We start from the raw sequence: 25185 nt of genomic DNA on the forward strand, positions 1-25185 counted from the left end.
GCCAGGTGAGCCATAGAAATGAGAGCCTTTTCTTGAAAGTCTGCTGGATGAGAGGCAGAGTTCTCTTTCCTCTGCTAGCCCGTAGCAGGCTTGTCATCTTTGCAGTCTGGTAACCTTGGTGGGTTTTATAAAGCTGCCCTAAGCCACAGACCACTGTTATGCAAACACAGCGGTTGACAAGGATTCTGTGCCTTCTCTCCTCCCAAAAAGACTCACCCTCCACAAGTTTACTTGGAAGTGTATTCCACTGAGTGCCTAGGACTGCAGGGCCAGACCATTACATTTTGGTGGATGAGGGGGAGACACGCAGCACCTAAGGCTAGGCATGTTATTTTGGCACCTCTCCCTAGCAGTAAAAATGAAACAAAACACCGCAATGATGCATTAGATAAATAATGATCTGCTGCCCTTTCAGGATACCCCAAATCACCTGACTGGCGCAACCCCCTCCCTCTGCCTAAGGGTAGGATGAGCTCTAAGATGTTTTTGTTCGCATCCACACCTTAAAGCACATGGTTTCCTCCAAAGAATCCTGGGAACTGTAGTTTTGCCTTCACAGAGCGACCAGAATGCTTAGCAAGCACGAGTTCCCAGGATTCTTTGGGTGAAGTAATTAAATAGATGGTGTGCATGCAGAGACTTTTGTTCATATTTACACTGTATTTTTAAAGCACATTTAAACCACATGCTGTCCCCGAAACAATCCTGGGAAGTTTACTCTTCAGTTTCAGCACTTAAACTACAGTTCCTAGGATTCTTGGGTAGAGGGGAATGTAGTTTGCTTTAAATGTATGTTGTGTACACAGCCTAAGGAGCCTGAGCCAAAATAAAATATGAGGAACTCCAAGCAAATCTGCTGTTGGGAAGGGAAAGAATCCAAATCTTATTCAGAATGGTTCTGGTGTTATCTAGTAGAAATGTTTTCTTATCATAACTTCCAGGGGGGTGGTAAAAGAGGAGATAAAGGAGTAGGAGGTAAAGAATTTCAATCCCAGGGAGGGTTAAAAGCACCTCCCTTTCCCAGAAGTGCCTTGCTTTCCCTTGTCTTCCCTCTCAAAATTAATACGGGGAAAGATGCCCATTACCTGCTACCAGATAATGACTATGATTAGGTGGATCTCTGCCACCAGCCAAGATCTGAAGGATTTGCTCAGGGCTCCAGCAGAGGCTGCTACTGCAAAAACAAGAGCCATAAAAGTGTAAATAAAAGACTTTGGAAGACAGCTCTGGCCGCCTGGAAAGGGCACAAGCTGAAAGAGCTTTGATTATCTTCTGCAGCAGGGCTCTGCGTTTGAGCATCTGGGTTGAAAGAAAGACACAGACACAAGCCAACCTTGCTTTTTATCCCAAATCTGAATGAGAACCATTTTGTGGGGTGGGTAGTAATAATAGATATAGAACACCTGCGTGGCAATTAGTAAAAGAATTGGCTGGATCGCTACATCCAAAGCATGGGGCTAAACACACTCTCCAGCAAGAGAGAGCCCCCCCCCAGGAGACACCCACAGGAAGATCACTGTTTCCTTCTCCTTCAATTTTTACACATTTACTCTCAATCTGCTTTCCATGCTCCAAGTCATGGATCTGTTCACAAGTAGGTTATACTCCTCAGTTCCTACGTTCCAGTCATGAGTCTTATCCCACCAAGTTTCAGTAGTGTCTGTTAGGTTGTATTTGCCATCAGATACTGAGAGACAAATAAAACCATGAATCATTCCCTCCAACTGCTTTCTTCTTGTAGTTTTCCGACCTTTACCAGGTTTCTGTAGCACCTCCTCAGTTTCCTGTTGTCATGGACTGGCTGGATGCAGACTCCAACCCTGACAGTGAAGATATTATCCTCAGTACCTCCATGTCATGGAGGGGGTCCCTAGAGATGGAAGTTAATTGGGAAAGGGGAGAGAAAGAGGGCAACCCCCTTCTCCCAAGTGACTCTACTCTATTTTGCAGTCAGCTCCTGCTGGGCTTAAGCTTGCAGGAGCTGCATACACACTCTTCTATATTATGGAAGACTCAAGCAAGCCCACCACCTACAGGAGCCCAGCCAGACCTGGAGATAGCAAGGATTACACCTGGGATCACCTGCCTTCAAACAGATTCTCTACCAGCATCTGTAAGAACACAAGAACAGCCCTGCCTCCTGCCCCAAATCCTAGAGAGCCGCTGCTAGCATCAAAAATAGTGAATCAGATGCACCAATAGTCTGGCTTGAGAGAAGGCAGATTCCTATGTTCCAGCCTGGTCCATGGACTATCAACTGAGCAACAGGAGATTCACAGTCTTATATTTAGTGGCCCAGAGGCACTGGCGGAGGAAGAGGAGTGCACGGGGAGCGCACCACCCCCACAGCATGATCCCAGTGGGGTACCATCGTGGCTGCCCCCCTGCCCACGCTGGGCACCAAGCCACTGCAGGCAGCGCATCATGCCCCCGGGACACGTGCCAGCCCTGCCCCCGCCTGCTCTCCGCCCCCTGGTGCCGGAGCATGAATAATAATAAAAATAATTTATTATTTATACCCCGCCCATCTGGCTGGGTTTCCCTAGCCACTCTGGGTGGCTTTCAAGAGAATATTAAAATACAATAATCTATTAAACATTAAAAACTTCCCTAAGCAGGGCTGCCTTTAGATGTCTTCTAAAAGTCTGGTAGTTGTTTTTCTCTTTGACATCTGGTGGGAGGGTGTTCCACAGGGCAGGTGCCACTACCAAGAAGGCCCTCTGCCTGGTTCCCTGTAACTTGGCTTCTCACAGTGAGGGAACTGCCATAAGGCCCTCGGCGCTGGACCTCAGTGTCTGGGCTGAACGATGGGGGTGGAGATGCTCCTTCAGGTATACTGGACCAAGGCCATTTAGGGCTCTGCCACTGCCCAGAGGTCTACATGGCTGGCAATCCTCAGACTGGGAGATTTACCTTCTGGTGGTCCAGCTCCTAACAGAACAGGATGTAGCTGTTCAGGAGGTCCCTCTCTGTCGTGCCAGACACTGGGACTGCGTTTTCATCTGTTTGTGGGGAGTCTGCCAAAGCTGTGCACTTATTTGGTGATGGGCTGTCCCATTTCTAAGCCTTCTCTCCCCACACTGTCCATGGGCAAACAAAGAAAAAACAGATGACAGAGCCCTTTCCAAGGGTGGCAACTTATGCTGCACTTAAAGGAGATGGACAGGCAAATAAGTTGTGTTAACTTACATGCAGAGAGGCAAATTTAGACAGTTACCACAACTGAAACAGAAACAATGCATCTCACCATAGTGAAAAAGACTGTGACCAGGAGCACGGTGTGCCTTGCTCAGTTTAATGCCCAGGTAGTCTCTGTTGATGGGTGATGTTATGTTGTGGGTGAACATATCAGACGACACAGCAATTCTTCAAACAGCTCTTCTTTATTCAGATGCCAGAACAGAACTGAACTGAAGGCCTCAGTCAGCCTGCTTATATAGAGCTCCAGTACCTTGTTACTGTAACAACTTTCTAAAACTATCCAATCACTGAACGTCACTTTCGATCCTTCATTTGCATACAAACTATCCAATCACTGAACGTCACTTTCGATCCTTCATTTGCATAACTATCTACAGTATCCCCCTGCTGGCCCAGGGTGAGAACTTCAGTACATAACAGGTGACATCAAGCCTTCCTCACTCTCGCTTCTCAGGGTTCCTTATCTTTAAACTGGCCTTGAACTGTATTCTAACTTGTATTTTAATCAACTGGGTTTTTTGTTTTGTTTTGTTTTTATTTTTAATGTTTTTACTGTAGTTATATTCCGTGTTAGCCGCCCTGAGCCTGGTCTTGGCCAGGGACGGCCGGGTATAAATAAAACTATTATTATTATTATTATTATTATTATTATTATACTGAAACAGACAGCTGTTCAAACAGAAGACTGTCATGCAGAAGGGCTTCAAATTCTGTGCTCAGTAAAGTGAAGCACATGAAAACCCCAGCTTCATTTCGTATTCATCCTCTCCATTTTTCTCTTAAGTAGGTATGTATGGGGCTGCAATTCCCTTTCCCTTTCTCTCACTCCGGTCTGCATGTTGCCCCACCTGCCTGAAGTGGCTTCCCTTTCCAAGGCAAGTTCTACCGCAGTGCAGGCCAATGCAGGAGGCTGTTGGGATGCCTGAGGATTCTGATGGAAATGGGAGCAAAAATTTGTCAATGTTGGCTTATTTGCCCCATGTTTGGAACTGAAACCAAGCAATCAGTGTTTGCTGTTTTCGTCCGTCCGCAAATGATGCATACAAATGATGTGGAATAAGGCAATCATAATGTAATGATAACATAATTGCGTAAAATTTCGCCATAGCCAACAGTGAGACAAGTAACGTAGCTTTTGCTGGAAACTGAACTGCAGTGGAACACAAGCAGTGTTGCAAGCAATAGATAGAAGATGGAATTGAAAGTGATGCCTTCTGGCGTTTCTAGGTGGCAGATCCTAGGGCACCACAAGAGGAAATTGCCAATCGTTTTGTTGATTGTTATATTTTTAGCACATTGGGGCGATTTTCTCCTTCAAGCACCAATATATCATGGGTGCTTCACCTAGTTATGCAGAATATGGAATTCTGGCAGAGCTTTTCTTACCTTTGCAGCACTGATGTGATAAACTACGCCCTGTCAAAATCCCTTCTCCTACACAACTATTAAAGAGACAGGATCTCCATCCTGAATTGTATCTAGTGGTCTCTTTCCTCCTACGGCTGTTGGGTCCAAGCCCATCTAGCTGTCTGAATCAGTCAATGAATGGATTAACTGTTGCTGAAAATGCAGCATGTTTAGTTGACAAAAAAAGAAATCTTTATTCGGCCGACAGCCCAGAAAACTTTGCAGCTTGCAAAAGGGCAGGAGGGGGGTCGTTGCAAAGTGAGAAGAAGAGGGAAACGGGAGCAAGATAAATCCATTTTCAGAGGGTGAATGCATTCTCTCACTGGGAACCTCTCTCACGCATGCTGGGGGTTGGGGAGGGGCTCTCTGCGGGATTTGTCATCCCCTCCTAATGAGGAGATGGATCCCATGCAGTAGCAGGAGTATTAAAATAGCGCATGTCTGTTCCAGCTGGACCCTGGAGCTCCTGGGTCTGGGAGACCACAGTGGAGACCAGCAGCTCCTTTCAGTCTCCATGGGGTGTGTGATAAGAACCACCACCAAGTGGGCGCAGGTGGGTTGTTGACTGAACAAGAGTTTATTGGGTGCACTTGGGAAAGTGTCCAAAGGGAAGAGTTTGTCACTTAATTGATTAAATACCAATATTTAGAATCTGTACTACATACATAAAACCAGCAGCATAAACACTACCACTAGATTTCCAACATATAGTCACATAATGTTCCTATTAGTGTCTACGGGGCCAATGTTATCCAGTACCTTGTTATACCCCCCAAAAATGTGCTCCTTTTTTCCATGAATAATTCTCAGGCAGTCTTTCTCCTCTGATGCTTACTGTATTCATTAAGTTGACCAAGCATACAATTTCCCGCACTTCAATAATCTATTTTTCCAAAGCTGGCATTCCAATTCCCTGGACCCCCCCCCCCCGTTGTAACAAATGGTTATTCTAGAAAAAGTTGGTAAATGATGTACTAATTTTTTATTTTTTTTATCCTGTACCAACACTAGTTCTTTCATATAGTCAAAGAAGATAATTAAAAGGTTCGTGGGTGGTATATATGCCAGGCATAGGCAAACTCCGGACCTCCAGATGTTTAGGACTACAATTCCTATCATTCCTAGCTAACAGGACCAGTGGTCAGGGATGATGGGAATTGTAGTCCCAAACATCTGGAGGGCTGGAGTTTGCCTATGCTTGATATATGCTGTTATTATTTCATTTCCCCTTATTTTGTAAACCTCTTTGAGGGTTTTTTTTTAAAAAAAGAAAACAATCAAATAGTATATGAATTTCATGAAATAAATAAATAAATTTGAGGGAGACATGAAGCAGGGGAAATTGTTTTGCACAATCGTAAATCCTTGCAGGAGGGCACTTGTGGCTTCTTGCATTCCATCATCCTGCATTAAGCACAGGTTGAACGCATGACAAAAGCACAAGCCTTCTTACTTACAAACCAGTTCAGGGAGGTGGCCCTGGTGGTGAGCTTCCTCCTCCTCACTCTCAGTGCTGGCCTTGAAGAACTCACCAGGAAGGAGGACAGGGACCAAAGAAGAATTAGTTGGCTTTGCCTGCAATTGGCTCAATGTTCTGTTGACCACCGCTGCTGATTAAAATAAAAACAATTAGCCGGAAGTTAAGTTCCCAAACAGTTCTAGGGTTTTCTGTCAACCTAACACAAATAAAAGATTAAATGCTGAGATCCCAAGGTTATAATAATAACTAGTTGGGCTGGAGTGTGGACCCATCGCAGATGGCCAACCGTACCAACTCTGACAGTCAGTGCCAGACACACTTCTCTGGGCAGAGACTTCTAAAGAGAGGGTTCAACAACTGGAGCGGCAGTGAAATCTGTCTCAAGACAGAGCCAGCCTTACCCAAGTTATTTGCCTCCTTCCAGCCTGATATCACAACTCAAGAGCAGAAAGCACCCATGCCCCATGTTAAAAGCACATGGGGGGGGGATGTAAAAAGGTAAAGGTAAAGGGACCCCTGACCATTAGGTCCAGTTGCGGACGACTCTGGGGTTGCGGCGCTCATCTCGCTTTATTGGCCGAGGGAGCTGGCATACAGCTTCCAGGTCATGTGGCCAGCATGACTAAGCCGCTTCTGGTGAACCAGAGCAGCGCACGGAAACACTGTTTACCTTCCCGACGGAGTGCTACCTATTTATCTACTTGCACTTTGACATGCTTTCAAACTGCAATACAACAACTCGAGATTACTTCCTCCTTCTTGCCCCAACACCCCAGACAGGAGCATTTTTTCAGAAACACTGGGCTTGCACCAGCCTGTCTCACCTTTAAAGTATGTCCATGTGACATCCTTGCCGTCACAGCATTGTCCCAGATATTTCCCCCTTTAAATGCAAAGTTTTTCAATCCTGGCCATTTCAAACTTTCCAAGGATTGAAAAAAAAACAAAAAAACCCCCCACATTTAAAGGGGGAACTGGTCTGGGATAATTCTGGCATGGGGAAAACATCATGTGGACATCCACACATCAATTGGGAAACAAGCTCGTGCAAATCCGCATTTTGCTCTGGTATGGACAAGCCAGGTGTCAGACTTGAGCTATTTAGAATAGCCTTTTTCAGAGCAAGGTCAAACTGACCAAGGGAGGGTTTTTTGTGTTTTTTTACAGATTTTTATCAGGTGTTACCTGCTTTTCCTTTGTTTAAATGGCATTATTAGCTATGTTTGTTGTGGATTATTATTTCCCCACCCAATAAGGCCCCGAGATAGGCAAAGTATTTAAACAAACAGCCTAGAAGAAAAATAAATAAATACACATCGGTCTATCTCAGTTAACAGGGTGAGCCTATAGACATATCTACGCCAATGTATGTCCCATGGAGCTAAACAGGACTCACTCCCAGGCAAGAGAGTCCAGTCATCAGCATCTTCAGGTATGGCTGGGAACATCTCCTGCCTGAAATGCTGCTGCCAGTCTGTGTAAACAATATGGAGCTACATAGACCAAGGATATAAGACAGCTTCCTCAGCAAACAGCAAACAAAATCACTCCGCTTGGGGCTGCAAAGTCCCACTGTTTCCTTGTTTCAAAAATCCACACCTGCCTCTACCTGTTTTTTTCAGTGATGTCACCAGTACCAATGCAAAACAAAAACAAAAACATTTCTCCAAGGAAGGGAAGCTTCGCAATTAAAACCTGGTGTTTAAAAGGACCTCTTTCTATTTCAGTAAACTGCCTCTGTGTCTCTGGTAGCTTCTCCTTTCTCTTGCCCGGAGCCCAGGCTGCGCAGGGACAAAGCAGAATGCTTTCGTGTGTGCATTGTTGACAAGCCTTCAGCTTTCTGCTCTGGCCAAACAAGTGGAAGGAAAAGTCAGGTGAGAAAAAAGGAGCCAACTAGGGAATTGAAGGAACAGAAGCCGGGTTGCGGGGGGGGGGGGGCTCGGCTGTTTTGCGTTCAGTCGTCCTCTCTCCCTCTCTCTGTTGGGTTGCATGTGGGTGTTTTAGCATTTCCTCTTTCCGTGATGCCCCCACCCCCACCCCGCCGCAATCTCATGCCTTCCAGGTCTGGCTCTCCGGCTGGTGATTGGCTGCTAAGCCTGGCAAGGCAGGCTGTGTCCTACCTACGGGGTGCAGATGTATGTAAGCGCTGGAGAGACTGGCTGTCAATAGCCCAGGGCAGCTGGACCACATCTTGCTGGGGTTTTCTAAGGTCACTTAGGAAAAACAAAAATAACCCAGGACTCCTCCAGACTTTATGGAGCACTCATCCTGGTTTGCTTGCACAAAATTTGTGTGGTGTCTGGTCTTTCTTAAGCAGTTTGTTCTTATTTTTTTTCATGGGGAAGTTATAGTAATACAAGAGGCATCCGTCCTGTTATCAAGGGGCTGTGAGCTATGCAGACCCTCCATGTTCAGAAGCAGCCTACTCCCAAGTAGGAGATGCTGGGAGTCAGCATGCCCCACTTGTGAGCTTCACAGAAGCATCTGACAGTCGCTGACCCCTACTGGAAACAGAACACTGGTCTAGACTGGGTAACCAGCATGGTGCCCTCCAAATGTTGCTATGCTACAACTCCCATCATCTTTGACCACTGGTCCAGAGGCTGATGAGAGCTGGAGACCCACAGCAACTGGAGGGCAATTCTGATCCAGTTTTACGAGTCCGGCTCTCCTTGCGTCCTAGCTTTCTTGCCCAAACTAACTGCATACCCTCCAACATTTCTCTGATGAAAATAGGGACGTTGTATTCCATAATAATATTTTTTTTACTTTTTATACCCCACCCGTCTGACCGGGTTGCCCCAGACACTCTGGGTGGCTTCCAATGTGTATAAAAACACAACAAAACTTTAAACATTTAAAAACTTTTCTACACAGGGCTGCCTTCAGATGGCTTGGAGGTCAGATAACTCCATACCCTCCAACAGTTCTCCAGTGAAAATAGGGACACCCTAAGGAAAAGTGGGACGTTCCAGGATGAGATCAGAAACCAGGATGGTTTCTGTAAATCCAGGGCTTTCCCTGCAAGACAGGGACACTTGGAAGGTCTGTAAACGACAGTGTGGGGGGGGGGCCGACTAATGAGAGCAGGGACAGGCGGCCTCATTTGCAGTTTACTGAAGGACCTTTGCTAGCACAGGCCGGAGGATTTCCCTCAGGCGACATGAAAGCCTGCTGCTCCCGCAGCATGCAAGGGCCTGAAAGAGAGGTTGCTGGCCCTGATCGGTATGATCAGCAGTCCTCTAGCTGACACAGAGCAACATTTCTGCTGCTGCAGCCTTGGAAGCTCTCTGGCACGGCAGATCATTCATCACAGCAAGAGGGAAGTCGTAAGCACAAACAAACAAAATGGCCCCCAGTGGCACTCCTAGCCTAGGCGGAAACCACATTTCCAGCTTCATGGCGGCCTAGTCCCAAAACAAAACAAAATGGAGGAGGAGGATCAGATCCCCGGCTTGGATCTGGTCTGGTATCGCCACCAGAGAGTGTAATTGCTCCTCACTTGCAAAACTCATTTTGGGGAGCCGAGGGTCCAGAGCAAACGCCTCTGGCAGACTGAGGAACCAAGTGAAGCCGCAGTGCGCTTGTCCTAATTTCTCCTCTCTTGCACTTCACACTGCAGATGGCTCTCCCAGCCGGGTGAATCCCACAAGAGAATGATTTAACGTCTACGTGAGATGCAGCATTCCAACAAACGCAGCTATGCACAGCATAAGAGACGCTAGGATATGAGGGGCAGCTTCACCTGTTGGTACACTGCGTGTCACGTGTCTGTTAAAAGAGCAGCAGTCCTTTCAAGAAAATAAAGGAACAATGAGACGTTTATTTTTTTTAAAAACCAAAAACTTGGTCAATAATTTTTCTCTAGAAGCATTTATCTGTTGTCTCCTTAAGACTCACCTGGGATATCCAGAACCACATCAGAACCTTCCAGCAGTAACTGGAAGTCTGGCTCCTTATATACCTTCACTTGGGTAAACAGTAGCATACACTGCTGTCCAAAAAAGGAAGACAAAATGCATCACCAAAAGAAGAGGACAAAAGGACAAGAGATCTACATAACATTTGCATGTGCTAATAGATGCAAATGTATACATCACTATGATTTTGATAGAAATACTTCTCACCATAGTGGGGATCCTGGGTGTCTGCTCAGCCTGCTGTCCTAGTGCTAATGGTTGATGGGCAACAGAAAATCCCCTCCTGCTCTCCCTTCTTAAGAACAGAGGAAGTGCTTTTGTACTGAGCCAGACCACTGATCCATTGAGCTCAGTATTGTCCACACTGAGCGGCAGCAGCTCTCCAGGGTTTCAGGCAGGAAACCTCTCAGGCTTACCTGAGACACTGCAGATTGAACCATGCAGTTCTTTATCTTTAAACCAAACTTGAACCAGACACCCCTTCATAGGAACAGAGGAACCTGCCTTGTACCAAGTAGACAGCATCGTACTGTCTACACGGTTTGGCCAGGGTGTCATGCAGGAATCTCTGCAAGCCCTACCTGAACTTGCCAGGGATTGAACCAGGGACCTTCTGCATGCAAAGCAGACTCTCTAATCAGTGAGCTACGTACCTTCCCCATAAAAGTAAGCATGCCTACAAATAGAAAACGGTCCCTTAGCATCCCTTCAAATTAGAGGATTGGCCTCTGTAGCAAGACACAACTTTTGCAGCTGAAGTAGCAGCTGCCTGGCAAGCAGACAGACAAAGCCTGCACAAATTATTAGATCATAGAACTGTAGAGTTGGAAATGACCCTGAGGGTCATCTAGTCCAACCCCCTGCAATGCAGGCATCTCAACACACCATCCCCCATCCAATCTGAAACTATACCAGACCCTGCTTAGCTTTGCAAATGGGCTAGCAGTTTTATTGCTGCACCACTAGCAGGCCTCACCACAAATGTTTTTAGCAGGGCTATACCACTAGGGGAGGGGCTTCCCCTCCCATTCTGTGAGCGTTTCACCAGGATGATTTACAGCAAACGCCTTTGCATGTTTACTCAGAAGTCAACCCCAGTCTATTCAATGGGTCTTGCTTCTACAGGATTGCAGTAGAAGAAGAAGAAGAAGAAGAAGAAGAAGAAGAAGAAGAAGAAGAAGAAGAAGAGTTGGATTTGATATCCCGCCTTTCACTCCCCTTCAGGAGTCTCAAAGCGGCTAACATTCTCCTTTCCCTTCCTCCCCCACAACAAACACTCTGTGAGGTGAGTGGGGCTGAGAGACTTCACAGAAGTGTGACTGGCCCAAGGTCACCCAGCAGCTGCATGTGGAGGAGCGGAGACACGAACCCGGTTCCCCAGATTACGTGACTACCGCTCTTAACCACTACACCACACTGGCTCTCGAGTAGCAGCTTGATAGGCTGCTTTTAAGGAGAGAAAAGGGGCAACATTCTGCTGATTTTTTGTTTTTGTTTTGTTTAGACCAAGGAAGGTCAGAGCTCTAACCTCTACATTAAAATAAAGAATAAAAAGTCTTAAATAATCATAATGGCTCTATAACATGGTATGCTTAACAGTTCAAAGGAGCCTCACATGCTGCTCCATGTGAAATGTGCAGTTGTGTTACCGGCTGCTGCAACCCAATAAAATCCTTGTTTGAGAGAAGCCAACTGCAGCTTGGCGGTGGGGGTCATGGGTTTCCTTTTGCTGGCAGGGACCAGAGTGTGCTTCTCTTCTGCTCTCCACTCCAAGGACAACTGATGGCTCGGTAGAAATGTAGAGAATTCCAATGAAAACAGAAAGAGGAGTGGAAATGGTCAGTTTTCACTTATTTGCCTATGTCTGGAATGGAAATCAGTCCAGCAAATTTGATGGGCACAGGTTGCCGTTGCTGCTTTCACTCCACCAACAAGACATTAATTGAGTGCTCCCCCCTATTTGCATTTAGTTTGTATTGAAATGGAGATGGAACGAACTAATTTACCTACATTACAGGACAAATAACATTTTGGGGGCAGAAGGCAAACTGTAGTGGCATGGAAACGGCGCTGCTTGCGACAAAATTCAGGGAACAGAATAAGGTGCCTTCTCACAATCCTTTTGCTGGGTCACACGGCACCCCTGGATAGCTGCCCTCACCATTACATCACAACATTGCTCCAGGATTGGAACAGGCAGAAAAATCAGAGTCATCTGTAGTATGATTTTTCATCCTATTTCTTATTACATCAGAACAGAATGCGCTTGATCATAATTGGGTCTGCCTGAATAATGCCCCGCCCCCTTTTGTTTTTACATCAGGGGTCTCCTTTAACCAAACGTTCCCTTCCTGAAAAGAAGGGAAATGGGAAGCAGGCAGACCTGTCAGAGATGTCCTCCTAGCAGCACTGCTGAGTGAGCTGGGAGAGGAGAGCTAATAATTGCTCCGATTAGGCAGAATTCCCAGCAACAGAGGTTTCTCCTTTGCTGTCCCCCCACCGCCTTTCAGCGATAACCAAGAATAATATAATCCCCCTAATCCCTTCCCTTAGGAGATTGTGTTGCGCACACAAGGCAGGAAATGGTGGACAGCTTCTGCCTCCACCGATAACTCCTGCAATTTGGGCCCCCATGGAAAATAAATGCCTTGAGTTGCTCTTTTTTTTTTTAACAATTTGCTCTCTCATGATCTCCATGGATGCAGGATCCCTTTGAACCCCCTCTCTCTACCTACACCTTTGCTAGCCTCCGCAGGGTGACATTCTGCAAGCTGATGTAAAAGCAGAGGCAATCCCAGCCCACTCACCATTGCACCAGACGTGAGATTCCCTTAGAGCAAGGAAGGGGAACCTAAGGAGCTGCTTAGGATTGAATTAAGAAAGGTCACATCTACGCGATGCTTTTAAAGCGCAGGACTACCTCCCCCAAGAATCCTGGGAATTGTAGTTTACCCCTTTACAGAAGCACACTTCCTGGGAGTCTGTAACAAACTATAGTTCCTAGGATTCTTGGGGGAAGCCATGTATTTTAATTTTATGAGTCTGGAGGTGACCAAAGTTTGATAAATATGATATCTGCTGGAGAGTGCAAGTATTAGGGCTTGCAATGAGACGTTAAGGCTTTTAGATCAGAGCTATTTAGCAGCTCACATTTAGTGACTGTTTCTTGATCCTGCCTAACCCTGGAACCACTCTGGTGATTCAGGGCCAATTCATATGCACCTGGCAGGAGGGTAACCAGATGCAAAACAGGGCTCCTGCACCTCTAATCATGTGTAGAAGAGAGAACTTCAGTTGATGTACGTAGCCTGTCATGCAAGCATTACCTGCTGAAATTTTCTCTTCCACACAATTATTAAAGGTGCAGAAGCCCCAGATTTCCACATTCCACATAACTATTAAAGGTGCACGAGCCCTTTCCCTTTTTGCAACTGGCCATCCAACATGAAGGGAAGATACCCTACGTTGGGGTTTGGGGAACCTTGGACCCTCCAGTGGTTGCTGAACAACAACTCCCATCAGCCTCAGCAAGCTTGGCCAATAGCCAGGGGTGATGGAAGCTGTAGTTCAGAAACAGCTGTGGAGGGCAAAGGTTCCCCACATCTGCCACAGGTGCAGTGGAATGCACTAGGGATGTTTAGAAACATAAATTCAGTGGGACGACTTCCCAAGCTGTGTTTTTCAAGCCTGCTTTTTCAAGTGTCAGAGAAAAGCAATGTGTTTTCTTGGGGAATTATTGCCTGATCCTGTACACATATATTCCACTGAGCGCTCAGAACTGCATCCTTAGAACAAGGACACACCAAGACATTTTGCAGGATGAGGAGGGGATGCAGAGGCTAGACACTCTATTTTGGCACCTGACGCAGGAAACCCCCCAAAGTACCTCTTCTTGGCAGGAAACAAAAGCCAGCAATGACACATTAGACAAGTAGCCATTTGCTGCTGCTTTCATCAGTGGTGGATTTCTGGTTGGTGGGGCTCTGTGCACAACGCTTTTTAAGGGCCCTATTCATGGCAACCTAAACATAAACAGTGATATTTCCAAATTAAGAGTATACAAGGAGAATAATCAGGAAAAAGCGGGTATGATTATTATGGTGCCTCTGCACTGGGCTCCCCCCACTCCAACAGCTTGGGAACAATCTCTGTTATATGGAGTGCAGGAAAGCATTGCCGCATCCTCCCTTCATCCTTATGTTCCAACCTCTAAGGTAGCTCTCGACATACAAGCAGAACCAAAACAAACACAGCAGCAAAAAGACAATTGCTGGATTCCCATGTTTCTTCCTCCTCCACCACCCTTTCCAAATATCCCCTCAAGCAGCTGCCTGCTATGTACCTGGCAGGCAACAAAATGAGCAACATGTGATTCTCATGCTTTCCACACCCCAGAAGAAGCTTTTTTAAAAAAGTAGATGCCGCCTAGTGCTCCATGTAGCTGACAGGCAGCAAAACAAAATGAATAAAGCAGAAAATAGGGGGATCCTGTGCTTTTTCATTTACCACATTCCAAAAACTCCTCCATAGCCAGAGCAGCTGCCTGCTACTTGCTCCATCTGGCCAGTGGGCAGCAAGGCAAAGGAGAGGCAAACAGAGATTTATCTACCAGGTCCCGATTCTCATTTAAATACAGATTCAGTACCACAAGCTCTGGAGACATTGTGAAGCGCTGATGTTGTAATGTTACATATCTCATTAAACACTTGTTCCCCCAAATTTGCCACTTTTGGACATGTCCATCCAAAGTACATATCCTCTCCCCCCACATCCTCGCCAGCACATAGATGCAGTACATTTATACAGATATGAAAGTTTGCATTTAAAGGTAAATCTACCCATTTCCAAAACAATATGAGAACAAAAAACAGCCATCCTTCAAAATTCACATTCATCTGAATTTTGCAATGCAGTTCTCCAACCAGTCAATGTGTACAAAAATGCATCTATTAGGGGAAGTGTGCATAAAAAAGAATCTATTCATTAAACATAACAGGAATATGCATTATATTAGGAGCTACTGCTTGCAAACAATGTGAGTGTTAGTCATACCCTGCTCTGATGGAGACAAGAAGTGGAATATAGCAAATGGAATATATTCTTGTTCTTGATATGATTATATCCAATATATAATTTTATTAGTATATATTGTCCTACAATACAATATACAACTAAAGTATGCTTTGAGTGTTACAGTGGTACCTCGGTTTAAGAACAGCCCTGTTTACGAACTATTGGCTTAAGAACTCCTCAAAACCGGAAGTAGTGTCCCGGTTTGCGAAGTTTACTTCGGTCTAAGAACGGAAGGCAAACGGTGGAAGGGCACCGGCGCCGGGATGCCTCATTAGGGAAAGTGCACCTCAGTTTAAGAACAGACTTCCAGAACTCGGTTTAAGTTCGTAAACCGAGGTACCACTGTATTTGAATAGAACAGTGGGCTGGATGGAGTATTAACTCTCATCTTAATCAGTAATCTTTTTGTAGTGTGAATATGAAACCACCTTGTGCCATGCTGCTTGTCTGCATAACAAATGCCTCCCTTTTGCCCTTCTCGCCCACATTGATCCAGTGTTCACAGAAATAGCCTAGTGCACAAAGAGAGGCCGGGAAGTGTCATTTTAAAAAGAAAAGAAAAATTGCACATGAGGCCACTCTTAAGAAGCTGCTCCTACCCGCCAATTTGCTTCCCGTGTCCTAAAGCCCACGAGATGAGCTTTCTGGCCATTCCACCCCACTCTCCTTAATCTTTCTTGTGTTGTCACCAGAGCCTCCAATTGGCAACCGGTATAGAAACGGGGGCTGCAAGACGGTGGCCATCCTCTCTGCTCTGCTCTTGAGACGCCATCAGCACAATGAACCCTTTGCTGGGAGCTCCTTGGCTGCTTGCAATGGTACAGACGCGGCTGGAGATTTTAGCTGCCTGGGTGAGGCGGATGAGAAGAGTCAGATGGAGGAGCTGCAGAACCACACATCAGGCCTCTGCCAGCCTCTTCCTCTCAATGACATACCCTTATCTCACTTCCACTTGATTTGCTGTCTGCTCTTAGTAGCCATGTGCAAGAGTCCATACCCAAGATCATCTGGCACAGATTAGTTACTCCTTTGCAACTTGCGACTGCTCTGCCATAAAACCAAAAAAAATAGGGTTGCCAACTGACCTGGGGCCCAATGTATATTAACAGAGCTAAACAACTGTGAGACCTTAAAAACAAACGTTATTTGCCTAGCACCTGAAAATCAAGCAAAAGGGCAAAGTGTGTCTATCTGTGAAGGCCATGGCTTAAAAGGTTCTTTTGCTCACAACCACCCCCTGAATCAGTTTGCAATATTACTCAGAGAAGGCATCAGGCTTGTTTCTAGGGTGGCCACTTACATGTACCCAAAAAGGGAGGACACAGATTTGCACAAAATGTGCATATGCTAATACACACACACACACACACACACACACACACACACACACATTTAGGAATAGTTACCATAATTTAAACAGAACTACATTTCACCGTAGTGGGGAAAACTGTTACCTACTTGAATAAGTTTTTGTTTGCTCTTTTTAAAAAAATGCTTTCTTGTTTTATTTTCTCCCCTCCCTCTCTCTCTTGTTATGGTATTATCTGAAATGCTAGTTTAAAAAAAGTAGGAGATTGTCATTCCATTTTATGCAAAATAACAAAACCCTCCTTAGATTGCTCGGTTGCTTGAAAAGCTCAGCCCAGAGGAAGCCAAAATCTGTTCAGAGCAGAGGCCTTGGTAGCAGATGAAGACTGCAGTCTTAAGTACACTTACTATAAGGCATGGGTAAGCAAACTATGGCCCGGGGGCTGGATCCAGCCTAATCGCCTTATAAATCTGGCCCGCGGACAGTCTGGGAATCACATGTTTTTACATGAGTAGAATGTGTCCTTTTATTTAAAATGCATCTCTGGGTTATTTGTGGGGCATAGGAATTCGTTCATTCCACCCACCTCCATATAGTCCAGCCCCCCACAAGGTCTAAGGGAGAGTGGACTGGCCCCCTGCTGAAAAAGTTTGCCAACCCCTGGTATAAGGCCTTTAAATGGTGGCCAGGTGCCTAACCTTACAGAAGACAGTCCTCTGCCTGAAGAGCTGCTGAGTCCAAGTCCAGTCTAAAGCTAAAGAACTTCAAGAACCATGGGAGCTGGGTCCAACTCTTCTAGAGTTGGAGTTGTTGCAATCAAAGCTCCCTTTTCCCCTGTGTATCTAAGGATGCAGTCCTACAGAGATTTACCTGGAAATAAGTCCAATTAAACTCGGTGCTGAGGTATATCCCAAGTATCTTTCATCAACCCCAGGACAAAACGAGAGGCACCTGGGAGCCTATTCCCTTCCAAAAACACCATATCCATGGCCAGAATATATTCCAGGTATCTTCAGTAGGATACATCAATTGGAACATCCAGTAAGTGTTGGGGAAAGTGTAACAATCACCCTGTCAGTTAGGGGCTCACATACATTTCCTACCTCACAGGGGCTCTGCTTCCCCCACCCACTGCTCTCACTTCAGGATCCTTATGCAGGAAGCTGCCTGATACAGTCATACCTCTTGTTACGTCCGGTTCAGGTTACGTTCTTTCAGGATACATCACGCAGCAACCCGGAAGTAACGGAACAGGTTACTTCTGGGTTTTGCCGCTCACGCATGCGCAGATGCTCAAAATGATGTCGTGCGCATGCACAGAAGTAGCAAATTGTGACACGCGCAGACGCGGGTTGCACTCTGCTCATGTTGCGAATGGATCCCATTCGCAACCAGAGGTACCACTGTACTGAGTCAGACCACTGATTCATCTAGCTGAGTATTGTCTTCACAGACGGGCAGTGCTTGTCAGGGTTTCTGACAGGGTTTGAACCTGGGACCTTCTGTGTGCAATGCAAGTTCCCTACCACTGAGCCAGAGCCCATCCCCTTAGGAAACCTGAAGGATAGCACACGAACCAATTTTTAAAAAACCCAAGGCATCCCTAAAGTACCCATGTTAAACATTGGTCTGTCTGCTCCCCTTTGAAATCCATTCAAGTTGGTGGACACCACTGTGTCTAGTTTAACTATGTACTATGTGAAGGGACGCGGGTTGGGCTGTGGTTTAAACCACAGAGCCTAGGACTTGCCGATCAGAAGGTCGGCGGTTTGAATCCCCACGACGGGGTGAGCTCCCATTCCTCGGTCCCTGCTCCTGCCAACCTAGCAGTTCAAAAGCACGTCAAAGTGCAAGTAGATAAATAGGTATCACTCCGGCGGGAAGGTAAACGGCGTTTCCGTGCGCTGCTCTGGTTCGCCAGAAGCGCTTTAGTCATGCTGGCCACATGACCCGGAAGCTGTAAGCCGGCTCCCTCGGCCAGTGAAGCAAGATGAGCGCTGAAACCCCAACCCCAGAGTCGGCCACGACTGGACCTAATGGTCAGGGGGCCCTTTACCTTATGTGAAGTTGTGCTTCCTTTTCTGTGTCATCATGGATCTCCTGCAATTTAGCTTCATCAGGTGACTCCAATCTCTAATATTATGAGAAAGGGAGAAAAACATCTCTCTGTTCATGTCCCTCCCAAGAAGGGACTGGGGAGAAACTCAATTCAGTTCCCACTTAAAGTCAAATCTCCCTAATTTGCACTTTCCAAAACAATCTGAGAACGGAAAACATGGTCATCATTTTAAATTTGCACTTGTCCAGATTTTTCAATGCAGTTTTTTTTAGCCCAGTGAAGTTTACAAAAATGCATATACTAGGGTAAAGTGTGCATATAAATGCACACAATACTGGGGTGTGTGTGCAAAAATGTGAATATTAGGCCAAAAAAAAGTCTGTTAGGAGAAATGTGCACTAAAATGCTGGTGGATTTTCATGAGAATTTAAACAAAAATGGCAAATTGTTGTTGAAATATGGAGCACTGAATTTAAGATTGAACAACATGAGAATATGAGAGAAACTGAAATAAACAGTTCCAAAATCGTCTGGGTTGGACACATTAGCCTCCAAAACTCTCCCCTGCTTGGTCCTCGCTGGCCTCAAATCACAGATGCTTTGCTTGTACCTTATGGCTCATTTGGTGTAATTCTCTCTGCCCGGGACTCTGTCTCGGAATTGAGCCACTGTGGAGGGAATGCCAAGGAAAGAAGAGGAGGTGGTGTCACTGTACCAATTCCACCCCCAGCCTCTCAAGAGCCTCCCAAGGTCAGTTGTCTTGCCTTTCATTTCATGGAGAAGTGACTAAGAAACTGGAGCTGTTGGAAGAATGACAAGAGAGAGAGAGAGTTTAGATTCAGCATGGGCAAAATGGGACAAGTGAGGGTTTCTGTAGCAATGAATAGCAGGGCAGTCTCTACCACTCAGAAGGACAAACTGACCTGCTTAAAGGGGACGCCATGAGGGTTGAGATTTTTTTGGGGGGGACAGATGGAGACAATGCCAATGTAGTCAGTTAGAGTACTGCATTAGGACTGGGGAGACCCAGGTTGAAACCCACCTTCCCAATGGGTGGTTTGAAGGCAGTCATTATCTCTCAGTCTAACCTACCACATAGACTGTTGTGAAGACAAAAATCAGAGGAAGACCTTTACAATGCCTTGAGTTCCTTGCAGGATAAAAACGCAATAAACAGTAAAATTTAAGGTACTTTCAAATGTGGGGCTAGGCAATATTGGGTGTGTCGATTCAGAATGCCTCGCTTGCACCCTAAACAGAAGCACCCCATTCTGCATAACTTTGTTGCAGTTCCCACTTGTTCACTCTAATAGTAAACTCCAATGGTTGAGGGCAGATCCATACTATATAGAGTGGTACCTCTGGATACGAACGGGATCCGTTCCGGAGTCCTGTTCGCATCCTGAAGTAAACGTAACATGCATCTGCATGTCTGTGCGGGTCGCATTTCGCCACTTCCGCGCATGCGCGTGACATCATTTTGTGCATCTGAGCATGCACGAGCCGCGAAACCCAGAAGTAACCTGCTCCGTTACTTCTGGGTCACCACAGAGCGCAACCCAAAAATACTTAACTTGAAGCTACTTCAACCCGAGGTATGACTGTATTTAAAGCACATCTGACATACATTTTAAAAGGACATGACTCCCCCCAAATAATCCTGGGAGCTATGATTTCTCCCTCACAGAGACGTAGTTCCTAGCACCCTTAACAAATGACAGTTCCCAGGATCCTTTGGGGAAAGTCATGTGATTTGAATGTGTACTGTGGGTCTGCCTTTGAACGCCTGTCAATACAGAAGTGGTAAGGAGCCACCCTGAAAGAAGGTGGTGGCTTCTACCTAACTCAGAAAGCATCCTAGGTACACAGAAATACAAATGTTTGTAGTTTCAAAGGCTTTTAAAAATCAAACAAGCAAGAAAACTGTCTGACAGGAACATAGGAGCTGCATTTAGTCAATGCTAAGCCATAGATTAGTGCTATGGGAACAAGTCTGGTGAGCCTTGGCCTCTCACCCGCCCACCTCCCTTTTCCTTTTTTGATATAGCAATGAGTAGCACTTTGGAAGCACTTGTCTGTTTTCAACAAGCCACAGTTTATAGTTATATTTTAACCACAACAAACTATGGTTAGTTTTAAGTATGGTTTGTCTGAACAAACTTGAAATCATGCTTTAAAAATTCCAACTTCTTTCTAGATACTAATATATTGCTTTAGTCTCTATGCCAAACATGTGCATTTCAGTTTGAGATATGAGATGTTCATGTGTCCACTGAGAAGCAGTGAGATGTGTTTGGTTTTTCGTGTGTGGGTTTGTGTAAAAAAGAGAGTTAATTTTTAAAGGAACTTAATTTATGACAGCTTAAATGAGAACATTCCAGTCCAACAATCTGGGATTGGAAATAGTAGAAGCTATCCCCTGCAATAACCAGTGGATAAGAAAGAACAAATCTATTCAGTTTCAGTTTCTCATTTTCCCCAGTCTTAAAGTTTGTTCCCCACATTTCTGCACCCCTTTGTGATTTTTTTAAAAGGTTCCTCATGAAAATTCATCAGCATTTTAGTGCAAAATTTTCCTGACACGTACATTTCTGTATGCAATTTGGCTTAATATGCATACTTTTTGCAAATGACGTCCCCCTATATAATGCATTTTGTATGTCATTTTTACCAATTGTGCATTATTGTTATTCAAACTTTCCTCTAATGTAAGTTTCCCCCCCTACACATTTTTGGGTTGGAGAACTGCATTGCAAAATTCAGAGATGAGTGAATTTCAAATATATTCTGTGTATTCAAATATATTCCGTGTCTTGTTTCAGGAAGTGTGAATTAAGAAGGTTTGTATTAAAATCCAAACTAAACCAAGTTTCTCTCCCATTCCTATGCCTGGCCTGGCATCAAGTAAATCAGAGGCCCAGAGAGTGGCCCTTGGGACTCTCTCTCTGGGCTGCACCCCTCACTAGCTGTGCTTCACACCCAACTATTTTTGCCTGTCTGATTTGTGTCCTTGAGCTCTGATGATGCCTCTTGCTAACCTGGATGGAAGACAGAGACATGTGTGTGCAGGAAGTAGCCTAGTGTACAAAGGCAAAATTTACATATGTTGTTCTGCCCACTTTTGCCTCTGGTCCTGCCCACCACTGGCATGTGGCCCCCAGATGGGAATGTGGCCCTCAAGCTGGAAAATATTCCCACACCTGAATTTAAGTGGATTCTTTCCATTGGCTGAGCAGAGCACCAGACATTTGACTGTCATTGCATAAGTAAAAGCCAGGAAGCATGCGGCATAGACTGATGACAATTGCAGCTTCTCCCATAATGGGAATGCCTTCTCTGATAAGTAACAGGGAACCCATGCTGTGTTAGAATTTTTGTTTTTAAGTGCGCTCGTGAATAGACGTCAAACACAGACACAGCGGGAAAGTTCTGGTGTTCACACTCAGCTAGTGGGTGTTTTGGTGTGGGAATCAATTTCAGCAGCTGCCTTAAGCTCAGTCTAACAGTTGCCCTAAGCAGGGTTATAACCAGTGTTTAAGAAACAGCATAGACAGTTCCAGGATTCAGGGTAACAGGAAATTGCTACAGACAACCTAATACCTCAATGCATGCAAGTATTTCACAGCACCCATGCAATGCCAGTATGAAAAATGCAAGACGATTTCCCCTCCATTTAATCTGGAGTCACCTAGATTTGCAAAAGTCTGCCAAGCACATCAGCTGCAATGGCTCCATCATAGGGTTGCCATATTTCAACAAGTAAAAACCAGGACACCCCCAAAATTGTAGATCTTTTTTTAGAATTCCCCCTGGACATCCATTCTGCCTTTGAAATCCCAGTAATGTCTGGGAAATTCCAGACGTATGGCAGCCCCCCTACCCTGTCAAATATCACCGACAAAGAAATGAGACGATTCAAAACAAAGATGCTTCTAGAGGGCTAGAAACCCTGTTTGCTCGTTGCACTCAGCGGCAGAGCATGTGCCCATGCTGCCCAGGGCGGGCGCGCTCCCAAGGGGGGCGTGGCACAGAGGGTGCCCTCCCAGGCACAGGATAGCTGCTCAGGTGCCCAGAGCGGTGTACGCGCCCTGCAGCCGGGGGCAGAGCGAGCCACTCATGGGGGCGCAGTGAACCGCCCATTGCGGACATTCAGCCCGCCGCCCACCCGCGACTGCCAAGCCTTCCCCCAAGCTGTCAAAATGAAGGGGGAAGGGGGGGGAATGCTGCCGGAAAAGCAACGCAGCTTCCCCCCTTACCCCAACGGCTTGGGGTAGGCTTGGGAGTTGTGGGCAGGCGGCGCGCCGAATGTCACCCCCCTCAGTGAGGGCACCCGGGGCGGTCCACCCCCACTGCTTGCCATTCCTATGCCCCTGATTGCACTTCCACTGTGAGCCGCATGTGGAATTGCAACGGACTTTCCAACACATCAGAAGGAACAGGGCAATATACATCCCATTGTGTATGATGCCTTGAACTCCTGGGAGGAAAGGCAGGATATAAATGTGATTAATTATGTCTTGTTCAGACCGAGAGGGCATAACTTAACCACGTGGATAAGGAAGGGGCAAAACACCTGATTGTGCCATTTTAGCAGCCTGTTTATTGTGACAATCAATTTTAAAATTTGTGCTAAATCACTTTATCTTCCAAGTGCCCTGAAAGATGCATTGAGCCAGCAAGTGCCTGGGCTCCCACTTTTGGACACAGCAATTGGACACTCAGCTCGAAAATTCCCAAAGGCTTTATTCCAAGAGTCAGCACACAGTTTAGGCCCAGCCTATCTGAAGCTTCCATATGAACCTGCTTGGGGCTCTGGGATCCTTAGGGGAGGCCCTTCTAGCAGTCCCACCACCCTCACAGGAATGCTTGGCGGGTGTCCTGAAGCCCTGGCCTACCTCCTGGCAAGTCAGTATGTCAAGTTCTCAGTCCAGGGTCCACGCCAAGGTCCATCAACATGGGCAGTTGAGCAGACACAGCACCTCATCTCTGCTTCCCTTTGCATGCTGATTGCAGCATCTGGGCTTGACGAGGCAGGTGACCCTCACCTGTTCTAAGCCTGCTCCATCTGAGGAATCACACTCCTCCTTCCAGAGCTAGCGAGCCCCACCTGGCCAGCTAGGGAGCTGGGCTGTGGACCCTTGCCTGCCTCAGCCTCCTAGAGCACCCTGCCTGCTGCTCCTTATGCCTCAGAGCCCGCTGTGTTTGTGGAAACAGGGCCCCCTCTGGCTCTGGTGATGGGTCCTCTGCTCTGGTTCCTCTGCACTGACTCCCTCCCCTCGCCATCCTCTTTCACCCCGTGAGTACTTCCTACACCAACCTTTCCTTCCAAGCACGCAAAAGGAAGGGAGATAGTAGTAATGGGGGACTTCAATTACCCGGATATTTGTTGGATGTCAAACTCAGCCAAGAGCATAAGGTCAAACAGATTCCTTACTGGCCTTGCAGACAACTTCATTGTCCAGAAAGTGGGAGAAGCAACAAGAGGAACAGCCATTTTAGATCTGGTCCTAACCAATGTTGATGAGCTGGTTAGTGGGGTAGAAGTGGAAGGATCATTAGGCGCGAGTGATCATGCTCTTCTGAAGTTTACTATACAGCGGAAAGGAGCAGCCAAGCATACTAGGACTCAATTTCTTGACTTTAAGAAAGCCGACTTCATAAAACTTAGGGAAGTGCTGGGTGAGATCCCATGGACAGTAATACTAAAAGGAAAGGGAGTTCATGATGGCTGGGAGTTTGTTAAGAGGGAGATACTAAAAGCACAACGTCAGGCAATACCAATGAGACGGAAACATGGAAGGTGCCTAAAGAAGCCAGGGTGGCTATCTAAAGAACTTTTAACTGAGTTACGATTAAAAAAGGATGTGTACAAAAAATGGAAAAGGGGGGAAACCACCAAAGAGGAATTCAAACAAATAGCCAGCACGTGTAGACACAAAGTCAGAAAAGCTAAAGCACAGAATAAACTCAAGCTTGCTAGAGAGGTTAAAAGCAACAAAAAAGGCTTCTATGGGTATGTTCGTAGCAAAAGGAAGAACAAAGAAACAGTGGGGTCACTCAGAGGAGAAGATGGTGAAATGCAAACAGGGGACACAGAAAGGGCTGAACTCCTCAATGCCTTCTTTGCCTCAGTCTTCTCCGATAAGGAAAACAATGCCCGACCTGAAGAATTTGGAGCAAATGATTCAACAAAGGAAACACAGCCCAGAATAACTAAGGAGATAGTACAAGACTACTTGGCCAGTTTAGATGTATTCAAGTCTCCAGGGCCAGACGAACTGCATCCAAGAGTATTAAAAGAACTGGCCGATGTGATCTCAGAACCACTGGCAGTCATCTTTGAGAATTCCTGGAGAACAGGCGAAGTCCCGGCAGACTGGAGGAGGGCAAATGTTGTCCCTATTTTCAAAAAGGGGAAAAGAGAGGACCCAAATAATTACCGCCCAGTCAGTCTGACATCAATACCAGGGAAGATTCTGGAGCAGATCATTAAGCAAACAGTCTGTGCGCACCTAGAAAGGAATGCTGTGATCACCAATAGTCAGCATGGATTTCTGAAAAATAAGTCATGTCAGACTAACCTGATCTCGTTTTTTGACAGAATTACAAGCCTGGTAGATGAAGGGAATGCAGTGGATGTAGCCTACCTTGATTTCAGCAAGGCATTTGACAAGGTGCCCCATGATATTCTTGTAAAGAAACTGGTAAAATGCGGTCTTGACTATGCTACCACTCA

General features: G+C 46.0%; 1 long non-coding RNA gene across 1 annotated transcript; it reads right to left on the minus strand.

Moving 5' to 3' along the window:
- Nucleotides 1-15216: 15216 nt before the first annotated feature.
- LOC308591364 lies at nt 15217-23740 on the minus strand. Its single transcript, XR_014010144.1, has 3 exons — nt 23345-23740; nt 19060-19249; nt 15217-16128 (listed from the first exon to the last, which is right to left on the minus strand). It is a non-coding gene; the product is annotated as an uncharacterized lncRNA (long non-coding RNA).
- Nucleotides 23741-25185: the final 1445 nt, after the last annotated feature.

Source organism: Podarcis bocagei (genome assembly GCF_964188305.1).
Source record: "Podarcis bocagei genome assembly, chromosome: 7".
NCBI classification, from domain to species: Eukaryota; Metazoa; Chordata; class Lepidosauria; order Squamata; family Lacertidae; genus Podarcis; species Podarcis bocagei.